Source organism: Odocoileus virginianus, chromosome 3, assembly GCF_023699985.2.
Source record: "Odocoileus virginianus isolate 20LAN1187 ecotype Illinois chromosome 3, Ovbor_1.2, whole genome shotgun sequence".
Lineage (NCBI taxonomy): Eukaryota > Metazoa > Chordata > Mammalia > Artiodactyla > Cervidae > Odocoileus > Odocoileus virginianus.
The window spans coordinates 87,795,276-87,809,096 of NC_069676.1; the positions used below are offsets into that span (position 1 = coordinate 87,795,276).

At 35.7% G+C, this 13,821-nt stretch overlaps 1 protein-coding gene across 7 annotated transcripts in view; it reads right to left on the minus strand.

The window, feature by feature from the left end:
- ARB2A (ARB2 cotranscriptional regulator A) overlaps nt 1-13,821 on the minus strand; it is a 396,180-nt gene that overhangs the window by 360,600 nt on the left and 21,759 nt on the right. The gene's annotated exons all lie outside the window — the stretch shown is intronic.

The following is a 13,821-nucleotide window of genomic DNA, read 5'->3' on the forward strand; positions in this document are numbered from 1 at the left end:
TCTCCCAGGGTGCCAACAAACAAGGGGAAAAAAACACTATTCCTAAAATTTAACAGAAAAAAAATGCAACACATACAATGGGAAAAAATTAAACTAAATTAATATAGTCAATCCATAACTGTTAATAAGATTACATAAAAGCTGAGGTAAGACAATATTCTTCTGATTGATTTACTTACTACTCAAAAAGTAAACTTCAGTTTCTACTCAAGAGGTATACTGTACGATTATCTTTAAAAACTCAGGCATTTGTATAATTAACAGAGTAGAACAGAAAATACTTAAAAATAATAATGCTTAAAATAATAGTTTTAAACTAAGAATGTTCCCAGGGTCATAAATCAATGCTGCCCTGCGCTCAGCTCTGACTGTGGGTGGGGAAATAGAAGGGGACACTCTTTCTGGCTCTACCACGAGCCAGCCACGTACTCTTGGCAAATTACCTAACTTCTCCATGCCTCGTCTTCCACACATGTACAATGGAAATGATAACCATGCTTCCCTCATGTTGCTACAGTGAGGTTTAATGTAAAACACTTAGTATAGTGCCTGATAGGTAATTAAGGGGTCAACATACCTTGGTTTGTTTTTTTAAAATGCTATAAATGTATCCTAGCTTTGCCACTTAATAACAGCTCTGTGGCTAGGGACAAGCTTCAGATTCCTCACTTGTAAAATGTAAATGAAATAATACTATTCTCAAACTGTAGTGGTTGAGAATATTATAGAAGGTGTAGATAGCTGACTGTTGCTATTACTAGTGGTATTTTATTGCTTCTCTGGAATGCGAGGTTTCCTAACCTAGGAATAACTAGGATACGAGACCATGACTGGGAAAGCACTCTCACTTAGCATGGAAGTAGTTGCTATTTTTCTTCTGTGAATAGGTAACTCAAAACTCTGTAAATTATACATAGATGAAATATGCCTATATTCCTTCAAGAACCAGTTTTGTCTATATGATGAGCCATGTGCAAGGCACTAGGGTGCAATGGAGAATAAAACATGGTCACAACCTGCATGGGGCTTATACTCTTGTGACCAGATCAAACTGACAAACTGCCACAAATAAAAGATATAAGACTCAGACTAATCATTACAACACATAGGAAAAAGCAATATTTGTAAGGGCTATAGGGCTACGTTTGGGAATTAATTTCATCTGTCAAGTCCCACAAGTTTGGGTACAAGTTTCCCCATCAACTCCTTATTATCCACCATCCTGTAGCAGAAATTAAATAGAAATGTTCACCATGAGACATTCCATACAGTGCTCCTTGCTAACAATTCCAAGACCAAATTAACTGTTCACAGGAGACGTCTTGTACTTTTTCACTCTATCCCCTCTGTCAATTCAGTATTCTTGTAAATATGAACTTTTGGGTTATTTTTCACTGGACTCAAATTGTCTAATTTCTAAACAGAACAACTTATATGATTATTTCATTGTGACTGTTTCACTGAAAGAGAAAGCATAAAATATTTTTGATGTCAGACTCGTTTTCAAAGTTCACATTTTAAAATTATGGGGATCTCATGTACAATATGGTGACTACAGTTATCAACACTGTGTTGTATACTTGAAAGTTGCTAAGAGGGTAGGTCTTTAAAAAAATAGGTAACTATGTGAGGTGAGAGATGTATTAACTAATCTTATTGCAGTAATCATTTCACAAAAGATACATAAATCAAATCATCACATTATATGCCTTAAGTGTACATAATGTGATGTCAATTATATCTCAATAAAACTTGAAAAAAAAAGCTGTAACTGCTCTTCAATATTTAATAACAAGTTCCCCCTTCAGACTTTGATCTCCATGAGGACAGGTATCTCGTCTGTCCCTAAAACAAGGCTGGATATATTTGGAGCCCAATGGATATCTGTCAAATTCCCAAATAAATTGAGTAACAGACAGAGGAGTGAAAATATATTTCACATTTTAAAGAATTGGTTTCAAGATTCCCAAGATCAAATATCAATTAATAATAATTATGCTTCTTTTGCACAAGATCCAAAGATACACACTGCAATTCACTGAAGTGACAATATTTAAGCTCGGAGACGACTAATTACTATCTCTGACCCTAAACCTTACGGCAGCAGATATAAAGCAGGTAAGTATGAAGCAAACTGCCTACTGCTTTCTTATTCACTGTTAGATTTTTACCTTCTCAAGTTATTTTCCTTGGCAGTGGCACAGCTGATGAAACTAAATCAGGAACATTATAAATTCTCAATTTAGTTTTCCTAATAAAAATTCAGAGTTATAACCTGCATGACCACAGATAAACACTTCTGCAAATGCAGCCAGCAAGCTGTTTGATACATTTGATATATATATATATATATATATATAAATACGTGCACTCGACATAGTTTATTTAGTATTATCTGATGGAGGTTAGGTTATAGGGAATAAAGTGGTAGAAGGTTTTTACTGATGTGAATTGGGACACAGTTGACATGTTGTATACTTCATGATAACCACTGCTGTTTAAATACAGTTGCCTAGAAATGGTTACAGTATAAACTAGATTCAAAACATCTCGGTTTGCAATTTCATTCTGTGAACTACACAAAGCAATTATCATATCTTCTTGCCTTCTATGATTCCAACAGAGAATCCACCATGTATAAATAAAACTATAAATAACTTGTCATGTGTAATCTTTATCCAGTCAGCATTTCAAAACATGAAACAGTAGAATATTTATTTGCCTTGTTTGCTCAAAATATGGCACAAACACTTATAAAAAGTACACAAAGACACACAGAAGCCTTAGTTTCCTATATTTGTTTGTTTTTAGTCAGGTATTAAATAGGACCAAGAAAGAGATTATTTTGCAACAGAAGGCCTTTCCACCTCATTCTCAATGTCATGATGAAAGTGCAAAATATATCACAGGACAAGTAAAATTGGGTTAAGTCCCTGAGATCCCTGGAGCTGCTCTGGTTCCAAAGAGTCTATGCTAAGTCAGGCTCTTGAAATTCAATTCAAGAGAGCCTGTGTGTGTGCGCTTGGTAGCTCAGTCTTGTCTGACTCTTTATGACCCTATGAACTGTAACCAGCCAGGCTCCTCCGTCCATGGGATTCTCCAGGCAAGAATACTGGAGTGGGCTGCCATGCCCTCCTCCAGGGGATCTTCCCAACCCAGGGATTAAACCCACTGCAGGCAGATTCTTTACTGTCTGAGTCACAAGGGAAGCCCCAAGAGAGCTCACTTGCAATCAAAACACAGTAACTGAATCAGCACCAGAGATGCATGAGGAACTAAACATCTATCCAAATTATAGCTAAAGTATGCATGTTACTCAGAAGTTGCTCATCAGCAAAGGTTAGTTCATAACAATCCCGGACAGTTTATAGTTCTGAGGCAATAGTGTGAAAAATTTATGTTCTGGAGAGTGAGCATGTACGAGTGTGTCTGGGTGGTGTGTGTGAACAGACACATGGGCACTGGGGAAGAGGCTAAAGAATAAGGGCATGAAGCAGAAGCAGACATGGAGGACAAGGCCCAGGGTTGCACGGGCTCCTGGGGCACAGACGACGGTGGCTTATGTGCAGAGTGTAACCTATACGTGGGTCAAAGTTTAGATCAGAGTAGGAATGCCTTGTTCCGATCCAAGCACATCTGAAGTAACTCCTTAGTTCCTGAAGCAATGTGATGTAGGTTTGGGATGAGAAATTCAGACTTTTTAACCTCAATTCCACCAGCTAGTGTCTGAGTGACCTTGAGAAAGTCACAACTTCTCTAACTTAAGTAATGGGAATAACTAAGAAACTAAGAGCACTTCTCTGTACGCGGCGTTTCCCTTGAGGCTCAGATGGTAAAGAATCCGCCTGCAATGCAGAAGACACAGGTTCAGTCCCTGGGTCAGGAAGAATGCCAGGAGAAGGGGATGGCACCCCACTCCAGCATTCTTGCCTGGAGAATCCCATGGACAGAGGAACCTGGCGGGCTACAGTCCATGGGTCACAAGAGCTGGATACAACTGAGTGACTAACACTGTCACTTCCCTTTACAGGATGATTATGCAGATTCTATGAAAAAATATAGACAAACACATTTTATAAACTATAAACTCCTTTACAAATATTAGTAATTCATATAACATCGGAAATAACTTGATTCTAGTTACTATGTGCTCAAACTCCAAAAAGGCTGTCCTTATCAGTTCAGCCTACAGGAATAAGAAATTTTCAATATGTATCATTTGGGTGAATTCTTAGAATAAACAATAAAGCCCCCCAATAAATACTTCTTGAGTTGACTTGGCTTTCCAAGGCTATGTTTAAAATAATCATAATGGAATTTAAATTAATTTGTTTCATTTGTTTATATTCTTGTCCAATCTTACTAAAGTGTATGTCTAAAAAAGTTCAAGCATGTGAGTTCTATCTACATTCAGATCAAAGTCATGTCCAAAGAGCACTATTTTACCTATATCTTAAGTGCACATGTTACTCACAGAGTCACCAAGCCTTTTCACATCCAGTTTCGTATTAGGTACAACTTATTAGCTACAACTGACCGGTAGACTCAAACTGCTGCTGCTGCTGCTAAGTCACTTCAGTCGTGTCCAAAACTACTCAACTTCAACTAGGAAAACAACTCCAGTTTCCTGATCCTACAGAAAGTTTTCACTCTTGGGCACTAATGTGTATGATCAGAGAGCATTACAATTTAGAGTTTGGGCTAGTTGGAGGAAATTAATTACATTTATAAAAGTTGTCCACCAAAATTGTCTCATTCTATTTGCTTTGCTATTCAGAATTAATATTGATAAAAATTACTGCTCCTCACAATGGAATATTCCTGAGCCATTTAAAAAGAATGAAACATTGCCATCTGCAGCAGCGTGGATGGACCTATAGAATATTATACTTACTGAAGCAAGTTAGATAGAGGCAAATATTATATGGTACCACTTATCTGTGGAATCTAAAAAGTCAAACAAATGGACCTAATATAAAACAGAAACAGACTCACAGACATAGAAAACAAATTTACAGTTACCAAAGGGGAAAGTAAGGCAAAGGGGGGATAAATTAGGAGTTCAGGATTAACAAATGCAAACTACTATACATAAAATAAATAAGAAACAAGGATTTACAGAAAAATATATTCAATATCTTATAATAACCTTCAATGGAAAAGAAGTTGAATATATATATATTCATAGATATATATATAAAATTGAATCACTTCATCACACACCTGAAATTAACAGACATTGTAAATCAACTGCATTTCAATAAAAATTTTAATACAATTTAAAATAAATCGCTAAACTGCAAACAAACTGAAACAAACTACTCATCAAGTTTGTTACATAACTATTTTAAAAAAAAAAAGCTATTCCCTATCATTCCTCACAATATTTTGGTAAACCAAGCCTCTAAAAGAAAGAGTCAAAAGTTAAGGGATATCAAAAAGAAAGATCTTAGAAGAAACTAATATTTTACTACTGTGTCTTTAACAAGTTCCCAAATTGCTACTTGTTTGGTTGGCTTTTATATTGTTTTCTGGCTAGCAAAAAGACAGAAACTCAATAAGGCTAGTGAAAAACCTTAGAATATTTACAAGACTACACTAAAGCTCAATCTGAGAAATTAAACACACCTAAAACAATCCTTTTAGATAATTCTCAATTTTGAAGCTCCACAAAAGAAAAAAATAATTTAAATAGCCTTTTATGAAGTTTTCATAATATGGAACAGAAATAGCAGAGGTACATCAGAGGGCAAAAGAATTCTCAAAAAGGACATGTGCTCAAAATTTGAGAAAAACAGAGTATGTCAAAAATATAAGATCTTTTATGGGGGTCAAATTAAATTGTCATTAGCTACTTAAAGAGACTCTAATTTTATGGTAAACATAAACAGTAAAATATAATATTACGAATGTACATAACTCCGGACCAAACTGACCAAGCAGAAGCTATCTTCATAAGATTTAAAAGTAACCAATACCATGAAGTAACAGTAATAACATATTTGCAAAGCTTAAATCAAATTTTCTCCTTTCATAAATACTCTAACTAGCATCTCTGCTTAACTTTGTGAACTCAAGGTTCAATCTAAATTTTAAAATATAATATGCATGTGGTAGACGCTAAGGTGACCCTCTCTCAGATTAATAAATAGGGTGGGGAGAGAATGAAGAGTGACTGCTAGCGGACACCTAGTTTCTTTTTGAGGTGATGATTCCTACAGTCTGAAAGAGATGATGGTGTTGGAGCAGTGTTCCTCGCTATGTATTAAGTGGCTCGCTCTCCCCATTTCTTCTTTACAGCTACGATGCCAAAGCTCAAGGCACAGTCTCAAAAAGGAAGAGTCTTGACCATCTCACTCATGCTTCTTTTTCCCTTCCACAAAACAAAAAATTGTTAAGTGGACTTCAGGCAGACTCAAAGAACTTCTCTCTTCAAATGTCCCTCTCATCCCTTCCACCACAGTCAGGCTGGCAGCCATGTAGGCCTGCTCTATCTAAACACCAGGGGCAAATATTATCTCCTAGGTATAAATGTGAACACTCACATACAAAGCTTGGTAAATCGCAGTGCTCTAGTCTAGCTTTAGTTCTGTGCATTGGGTTTCTCTGTCAGTCATCACTTGCCTACCTGCCCTGTCCCTGTCCCTGACATACACCTTCCAGTGAGAATCTGGTGGGAAGCACTGATTCACTTTGGGGATGATTTAGTTCATTCCTAGGCCACATACACCAAGTAGTATTCAAATTTTACCCAATTTCTAATAGGGACTGAAATTTGGTAATAATTGCTTTATTTTAGTTATTATTATTTTGATTATTATTGTAACTGATCTCACACACAATATTAACTTACTTCAAAGTTAGAGAAGTAACACCTGCTATAGTTTAAAAAAAAAAGAAAAAATGAAGGAAAAACTTGAGTATATAATCAAGCAATTTAGTCTTAAGGCTGGCAAGATATACTAATAACACCAGCAACAGATTAATGGCAAAGTTAAGACTTGCGGGAGACCACAACTGTACTGCAAATAGCATTTAAGTACCACTCACATCCAGTGTCTATTGACAGTGCGCTCTTTATTGTTTATTTAAGGGGAAAATATCTGTGAAACTTGACTTTACCTAAATGTGTTAACAACTACGAATGTTACCACTTAGGTGCCTTCAGAATGAATAATTTTTTTCTCAGCTTCTAGACTTTCCCAATTCTTTATGAAGTGATATTACTTTCTAGAATTTCATGTCTGTGCCGTATTTCAAAAACGACTGCATCCTGGGACAAACAAATGATGAACTCAGAAAGATTTGGGAAGGCTCTCTATTCCTGAGATACTACAAATATCTGATCTTAAATAAAGAGAATTAGAAATGTGAACCTTCAAATCACCTTTTCAAATTACCATATTAGTTACAGTGGTTACTTATTCAGAAAACAAAACAATTCATAACTTGACTAAATTAACAAAGGGGTTGAGATAGCAAAATTCTCTTATTCCAAAAACAAATAAGAACCCTCCTGGCTTCTACAAAATATTTTTTCCTCAAAAAACAACCATCACTTATCCAGACTATTAATTACAGGAATTAAAATCTGTAGCGCTAAAGTTGCCAGCACAGGGACCGTGTGGAATGTCCAGCCATTTGTATTAGCAGACCTATTTTTTAAACACAGCATGCCAGACAGCTTTCACTACTATTGTCTACATAAACACAAAGTGGTAGAGACCCTTCCTAGGATCATGAGAGTCAAGAATTTTACAACTAGATTTTCCTTCCAACATAGTAGCTAAGTTCCCTGAAGAACCCTCCTACTGAGAACAAACTTAAGACGTACATTACAAAACATTACAGTATCTACAAATGTTACTCACTAAATTAACACAGAGGAAGAAAAATCATAATAACTTCAAAATCTGCAGAAAAGTATCTGATAAAATTCAATACTCCTTTTTGGAAAAGAAGTCACAGCAAATGGAATAAAAAGGAGTGCTCTTAACATGATAGAGAGGCTCAAAAAATTACAGTAAAATTACTCCCACGGTAAATTACTAAAAACATTCTCTTTAAACTCAGTTACCAAGAATGTCCAACCTTACCAGTTTGTTTTTATCACTTCCAGTCAAAGTTTTCTGAGGTTTCTAGCCAGTGTAAGGAAACATAAAAAAATAAATGAAAATAAATAAGGATTAAAAATAGGAAAACAAAGTCACCATTTTTTGCAGATAGTATGATTGTCTTTTATATAACAACAAACAACAAGATCAAGAAAAAAGATCTTCAAAAATACAAAAAATATATGAAGAATCTCTACATTATCAGGGATAAAAAGAGAATTTGGCAAGATGACTAAAATGATTTATATTTTGAAGTAAAGTATATTTATGAATACCAGCAACAATCATTTATAAAGTATGGTTGCTTTTTTAAAGACATTTTTGAGAGCAAAAAATAAGTTACATAGTAAGAATAGATCTAAGAAAGGCATGTTAAAATGATGTGCAGAAAATGATAAAATCTTACTAAGAGACAATAAAGAAGACTGAAATACATGAAGAAACATCCCATATTCATGTACAGAAGGGCTCAATACTGTGAAGGTATCAAAGAAGATGACAGGAAGACTTGCCTTATGAGGTATCACAGTAATTAAGGTAGTGTATCGTTAGTACTAGAAGAGACAAGCTGACCAACAGAATAAAACTCCAAAGCAGAGCCACATAAATCATGTGACACAGATGACATTGACATACCACTAGGCAAAGGATGAAACTTTCAACAATTGGAACTGGTCAGCTACATGGTAAAAAATGAAAGTAGATATCCATTTCAAAGATAGATATCAATTTTGAATGGATTAAGGGTATAAATGCAAAAAGCAAAACTTTAAACTTTTTAGGGGAAAATAGGGGAGACTACTGTTTTGATCCTGATGCAGGAAATACAACTTTTAAAAAAAAAAAAACAAAGACTGAGTTTGTTTTCTATTAATCCATTTGATTTTGGCTGCACTGAGCAGCACATGGGATCTTAGTTCCCCAACCAGGGATCAAACCCGTGCTCCCTTGTGCAGAGTCTTAACCAGTGAACTGCCAGGGAAGTCCCAAGAAACACAACTTATTAATAGATATTTACAAAAAAGATATTACAAATAATATCTAGAAAATATTACAAAGTGACAATGTGCTATGCTTAGTTGCTCAGTTGTGTCCAACTCTTTGTGCCCCCATGGACTGTAGCCCACCAGGCTCCTCTGTTCATCGGGAGTCTCCAGACAAGAATACCAGAGTGGGTTGCCATGCCCTCCTGCAGGGCATCTTCCCAACCCTGGGATACCCAAAGTTAAAAAAAGAATTGGGTATAATGGAGACTTTTATTCACAGTGCTGACCAAAATATATCTTAATACAACCACTTTTCTAAAAACTGGCATAAGATATCCAGGTTAAACATTCTGATCATCTTCAGTTCAGTAATCACACATCTTATTCCACTACTTGGTCTTGTATATGTGTAACAGAAGACAGGTATAAAAATGTTCAAGAAATGTTCATATCATCAAAAAAAAAGCTAGTTTATTCATTATCTGTAGATACAAGTAAAATTACCTCAAAATGTAGCTGCCAAAGACAACAAATATTTATAATCTACACCCCCCGAAAAAAAAAAAAAACTTTATAACCTCCCGTGCTTTCTACGTGTCAGAAATTCTGCAGCAGCTCGTTTGGGAGGTTCTGGCTTAGATTCATGAAGTTGCAGTCAAGATAAATTGACAAGTCTATAACCATCTGAAGGCATGACTGAGGCTAGAGGTAGCTCACACGCACAGATGGATTACCGGTCCTGGGTTGATGCTAGATGCCCCAGTATTTCCTCACAGGAATTTCTTCCCGGACTGCTTGAATATCACCAAGCCACGATTTCTGGTTTTCTTCACAGAGATAGAACCAGGAAATCAAGGAGAAAGTTGCAAAGTTCTCACCATCACTTCCTCAATATTCTACTGGCACAGAGAACAACTCTATTCAATATAGGAAAGGTCTACACAAAGGTATAAATATCAAGAAATAAGGATCACTGGGGGCCATCTTAGAAATTGGTTACCACAACTGGAAAAGACTGTTCTCCAATTAAAGCAAGGCAGATACACTGCAGTATATTAACAGAATGAACAGTATAAAGCAGTGAAACTGAATGAGCCACAACCACACTAAAAGACACAGATGAATGTTCCAAAAATTATTGTTGCTGTAAGTTGTGTCCAACTGTTTGTGACTCCATGGACTGTAGCATGCCAGGCTTTTCTGTCCTCCACTATCTCTCAGAATTCGCTCAAATTCGTGTCCACTGAGTCAGTGATGCTTTTAATATCTAACCATCTCACCCTCCGCTGCCCTCTTTTCTTGCCTTCAATCTTTCTCAGTGTCACGGTCTCTTTCAATGATAGCTGGCTCTTCATATCAGGTGACCAAAGTATTGGAGCTTCAACTTTAGCAGCAACCCTTCCAATGAATATTCAGGGTTGATTTCCTTTAAGATTGACTGGTTTGATATCCCTGCAGTCCAAGGGACTCACAAGAGTCTTCTCTACAATAGTACTGAGTAAATAACCAAAAATCAGAAAACTTATAATACCATTTATATAGAGTTTGAAAACAAACGTAACTAAAACTATTTATAGGAATCAAGATTTAGGTGATAAAACGTAAGGAAAATTAAGAGAAAAACATGAAATTCAGAATACGGATTACCACCGGGAAGGTGGTAGGAGAATGTAGTCGGGAGAAACACATGAGTCGATATAAACTGTTGATAGTATATAGAGCTATACACTACCAAGACTACATACAACTGAGGTCTGTGTGTTTTTTATCAAGAATATATTTTAAAATAAATGATAAAGAAAACACTGAAAGAAAAGTAATAACTAATTTTAGCAGTACTGCCTTCAGTAAGTTGTTCTTTGGTGTATTTTTGCTAAGCATAAAGTTAGGAGTCCAGTCCTACTGAGTTAGTCAGAAATTTGGGGGTTCTACTTGGTGAATAAACCTAAGAAGCAGTTGTAAGGGAAAGGATGATCAAGTATTGAGTAAATCTCAGAGTGACTATATATCAAAAAAATTTCATAATACTAAAACCCAATTGATTCCTTGCCTGTTTTGAAATGGAACTAATATTTTGGAAAAAAAAAATGATTTTCTCAAAAGCATTTGCACCAGCTATTTAAAAAGGTAAAACTGTAAATGATTAAATCCTGTATTAAAAATAATATCCAAAAACTTTATAATAAAGTATTTGAGAATACAACTATGCACATAAACTATTACTTATGGTTTTGGTCTTTCCGTGGTATTTGCCGCTAGTAAGTACAACAAGTAAAATCTGCCTTTGAAGATATACAGGCAACTAAATTTTTTAAATGCTGGCACAGGGGCAGTTATAAGCAACTTGAAAATAAAAGATGAGAACTAAGATTTCCATCTAGTCAAAGCTATGGTTTTTCCAGTAGTCATGTATGGATGTGAGAACTGGACTATAAAGAAAGCTGAGTGCCGAAGAATTGATACTTTTGAACTGTGGTGTTGGAGAAGACTCTTGGAGACTGCAAGGAGATCCAACTAGTCAATCCTAAAGGAAATCAGTCCTAAGTATTCATTGAAAGGACTGACGCTGAAGCTGAAACTCCAATACTTTGGCCACCTGATGTGAAGAACTGACTCATTAGAAAAGACCCTGATGCTGGGAAAGACTGAAGGCAGGAGGAGAAGGGGACGACAGAGGATGAGACGGTTAGATGGCATCACTGATGCGATGGACATGAGTTTGAGTAAACTCCAGGAGTTGGTGATGGACAGGGAGGCCTGGTGTGCTGCAGTCCATGGGGTTGCAGGGAGTCAGACACGACTGAGCGACTGAACTGAATTGAAGATTTCATTTCAGAATGAAATTTCTGTCTGTCCCCTTGACTACCAAAAGACAGGCTCATCTAGTCCCAAAACACTATTTTCCACAGAGGGATCATCTGCAAGTCTTTCAACATGACACAAAAATAGGCTTTAATTCTGAGAAAAAAATAATCCTAATTTCCCTTGCTTTTTTTTTAAATAAGGTAAAAGAGGAAAATGTTGTAGCAGCAGCCACTGGAGGGAGGACTTGATGTTAGAATGAGAATAAAACAAGAATAAAGCATTTTATCTGGCGCTTCGTCTGAAAATAACATTTTGTTAAACTCATCTCTATTTGTTTAAATGACAAATGCTGAAAATACTGCTTTTTATGCTTGAGAGTTAAACTTCCTTTCACTGAAAAACAGATGTTGATTCAACCATCCTTTATTGGTACACAAATTAGCAGCAAGAAAATTATAAAGCTGCCTGGACTGACAAAGAATTAGCACCAATGCTTAGCCTAAGTATATATTTAAAGGCCTATCCTTGATTTTAAATAAGCCTGCATTGTGTTCATGTGAAATATTATCCACAGATTTTAATATAAGACCTCAGGCACCACTTAAGCCCCAGGTTCATGAGGTCGCAAGGAGTCGGACACGACGGGGTGACTGAACTAAACTGAACCACAAGAAATCCAACAATTCAGAAGTTGGCAGCGCTTCTGTAAACTTGTGGCATTGGTCTTCATGTGGCTAATGGGTTTGGTTTTGCTGTTAATGAAAATATTCAGATATATTAGTATTTGTTCATGCAAGCCTGTTTGTTTTTTGTTTTTTTGTTTTTTTACAAACAACCCCCAAGCTTTATTATAAACAGGCTACGGCTCCCCAGCAAAGGCACAGACAGACAGTGGCCAGAGTGGCGCCGGACAGAGGCCTGCAAGCCTGCTTTAACACACACATACACAAATACACACACATATTACAAGGATCCCAAAGTAAGCTGTAAGCTTCCAGGGCTGACCCTTCAAAAACTACTAAGTCAAACAATATTATTTAAGAGAATTTTAATCCAAGATTCAAAACACAAAGTCATAGAACTAGAAGGGTATGGAAGTAGTCTCTTTTACAATTTCAGCCACTATTTTAATAATGGTCATATGCTAAACAATAGACACCAGGCTTGGGTAAAATCCTGAAAATTGCAAACCTAACTTCTCTTCCCTTTTTAAAATGATTTCTTTCACAATCAATATTTTGGATTAGACTTCTTAAACTGAAGAATCCTACTGTGATTTAATCAATGAGCCAGCAAAACTGTCAGTTCTGAATAAGAAACATTCAGAAGAAAAAGCAAGAAAAGAAGTGTAAACTCCAAGAGCATAGAAATTCTTCATCTGACAAGATATTTTATTGAATAGGGATCATGTAAATTAAGAAAATGGTTTCAAATAATAAATTAATAACAACAAATATGAAAAGTGTAAAATTCAAATACTTATGCCAAAAGTTTATTTATATTTTCAATTTACATGGAAATTCACTATTTCAGGACCTCTGCAGTACAGTTTTAATTTTTTAAATTTTATGAAGTACTTGGTCCTTCATTTATATATTTAAATTTTTAGATCTAGCTAATATTCATAAGTCTTTAAAAACGAGTAGAAAATAGTAATTGGAAAATGCTAAATATATTCACTTGCCAACAATAAACCGAAAACAAAAGTTCTGTAATTATGAAATGTATAGGAAAAAACAACCTTCTCAAATGTTTTGCAGAAATTGAAAACAAGTCTCAGGCAGTAATACATCTTAATAAGTAAGGTAACCAACGGCTCTGTAATTCTGTAGGTGAATATATGCATCATACTTCAAGGCTGAATTACCTAAAACAGGCATAAATGATCAAAACTTTGAAAATTGTGCTGCAATTTC